The sequence below is a fragment of the Helianthus annuus genome, chromosome 3 (assembly GCF_002127325.2).
Source record: "Helianthus annuus cultivar XRQ/B chromosome 3, HanXRQr2.0-SUNRISE, whole genome shotgun sequence".
Classification (NCBI taxonomy): Eukaryota; Viridiplantae; Streptophyta; class Magnoliopsida; order Asterales; family Asteraceae; genus Helianthus; species Helianthus annuus.
The window spans coordinates 61680507-61683362 of record NC_035435.2 but is presented as its reverse complement, the minus strand read 5'-3'; the positions used below and the strand labels follow the sequence as shown (position 1 = coordinate 61683362).

The 2856-nt window shown below is 34.5% G+C and overlaps 1 long non-coding RNA gene across 1 annotated transcript; it reads right to left on the bottom strand.

The window, feature by feature from the left end:
- Window positions 1-344: 344 nt before the first annotated feature.
- Window positions 345-951, bottom strand: LOC110904235. Its single transcript, XR_002572433.2, has 3 exons — window positions 778-951; window positions 562-603; window positions 345-385 (listed from the first exon to the last, which is right to left on the bottom strand). It is a non-coding gene; the product is annotated as an uncharacterized LOC110904235 (long non-coding RNA).
- Between the last annotated feature and the right edge of the window lie 1905 nt (window positions 952-2856).

The following is a 2856-nucleotide window of genomic DNA, read 5'->3' as shown; positions in this document are numbered from 1 at the left end:
TTCCTGGTATGCCGTTGCCAGTTGCCGCCCTAAACTATACGACGCCTTTACATATGTAGCTAACTCAAGAAAATGAAGAGTTTAAAACCCAATATTACATATATACATATAAACTCAACTAACAATCTCATAAACTAAATGGAGACACTGAGAATTTACAAAATAGCAGAGCAATATGTATAAGATGTAGTGTATCTGTATCATACCTTAATATTCTGCACAAAAAACACCAAAAGCTACATCTTTTAACAAATTACGTCAAATTAGTTTCCCAGCTTCCTCTTTACTGAAATCAATACTGTTATATTTCATGCCACCCATCAGCTTCCTTGAACCTTTTTGAAGGCATCAGCTCGGAATCTTCAGCCACTAATTTCGACATCATCTGTAGTTTCAACATCACAATAGATTATAGTACATTTATACCATTGTCATACATTTGTTATTCTTCTGTGATCAACTGATCATATACATGTGGCACCAAAATTTTGTAAGTTACAAATCTTGTAGATAAAGATGAAATTTTTATAAAAATCAATGACTAATAATTTTAAAAATTACCTTCATTGTAGTAGCAGGATCACCTGAAAACAAAGCTTTGACCTTTAAGAGAAATTCATTGATGTAAGGAAATTACTATAATTTCGAAAGATATAAATATAAACAGCCTAGATATAGAACCAATTTTTGGTTTCCCCATTTAACCCTAAATATATCTGATTCCCCTGTTCTAAAACACAAACCCTAAAATGCACAAATGAGATAAACGACCACAACCTTGAAACCACCATCGCCACCGTTGGATCTTCTTCAACCGCCATTGAATCGTGTCATCATCTCCCCTGGATCTTGTCTCTCCCTCTCTCTCGTATGTGTAGATGTATAGATTTTTTAAACAATCTATCCATCTCAGATCTGGTCGATTCAGGTAAGAATTGAAAACACGTTAGGGGGAAGATGAGAGCCATCTCCATTGATGTAAGCTTTTAAGACTCGAAAATCAGGAGATGGGAACGGCCGACTACCGAAAGGTCGCATATTCAAAGTCCAATCTTAATGCGCAGTGATGAGATAGAGTAGGGTGAAATCCCTGTATTGCCCCAAAGCGTCTTAAAATTTTTGAACCATTTCCTTATTTACCCCTCTAAAATAGCTTCTACTTTCTTGTACACGATGCTTTAAAACTCATACGCGTGGCAAAATTACCATCTTGTACATCACTTCTCCTTTTTAATATATTATAGATTATAGATTATAGATATTTCTACACTTGATTAACCACTAAAAATGTGGTTAATCTCTTTAAGAACCAATTTTATATAAATCTTGTATTTTAACTTGGTTTCTTGAAAAATCATTCTTGAAATCATATGTTTACAAGTCTCATTTCACACTTTGATCATCATACTTCAAGAAAACATTAAATCTTTCAAGTTCATGTTGTAACATAAGGATGATCTCTTGATCTTTACCATAATCATCCTCCTATCTTGCTAGATTATGTCTTTAATCATCATCTAGCAAGATCACATGCTGTTTAACATCATTAACATAAGCAATCAACAATCAACAAGCATAACAACACTTAAACAACTTGATTTCTTATGATTTTTAAGCTTATGTTTAGGTTTCATGTTCTTGATTCATAGTATTCTTCAATATTAGTTACTTGTATCATTCTTTAACCAACAAAACAAGATGTAAAATAAGGTGTAGATGATCTTACTACTAGCTCAAGGCTAGGGATGATCACAAGATGAAGAAGAAGTGGTTAAAAGCACTTGCAAGAGGTCCTTCAACTTCCAAGAGTTCCTAGCTTCCTTGTATGGCTTCTTACACCTTTGTATATGTAGAGATTGGATGATAATTGAAAGATGAAGGTGGTGGTGCTTGTGTGTGTTCTCGGCCGTAAGTGAGGGAGAGGGGAAGAGAAGAGTGAAGTGTGAAGGTGAGTTAGAGAATGATGGTTATGATATTTGAGGTTTACTTATAATCCACCAACACAAGTTTTTCTAAAGGTTAATATGTTGTAAAAGCTAGAGACAAGATCCATTAAAATAACAAAATAAAATCAACAAGTGGGGGCCACATCATGGCCGTGAATAGGTGGGGGGGTATAGATTTGGGCTTAATGGTAGTTAGGTTATCTAGTTAAAACCAAGTGTTTAGTTATGGGGTTTAGTTACTAGTATGTTATATAGTGTGTTATGATGTTCGGGGACCATAACTAGCTTGGTAATGTTGAAACAATTCTTCTAGTGTAAATTTGGTATTTCGGGTAGTGTCCGGTTGTTCGGTTGGTTACCGGTTCGTTAAGGTGCTAAACTATGCAATTTAGTGTGCTTTATGTTACCTTTTGTGACAGTTTTGGTTCTCGACACTTAGGAAAGCATTCTAGACCATTTATCCATATTTCTGCATGATATTTAAGTGTTTAAATGCTGATTTTTGCTGAATTCAGCAATTTAAGTGAGTTTCAGGCACTTTCCGGCACTTAAACTATCACTAGGAAGGCAGTTTTATGATCCTTACTTTCCTACACACTATACTAGTGTAATTCTTGATTTCTGGCTCATACTGTGTCTTAATACCATGTATGTCTATGTACTGAACTCCGTCAGCATTTTTCTGATTTGTCTGATAACTGTGCTAACTTTGTTTCGTGCATCATTTGAATCAATAAAGTTTGCATGCAATAATGGTATGTCATTTGCAATATATGATGCACATGTATGTATATGGCAATAATCTCAAAGCAATTCAAGTCATTAATTGAAATTCAGCACAGTCATTAAGTCCTAATTACTGTTTAATAATCGTACGGATACCTGGAATTTTGACAATTGTCACATTCTC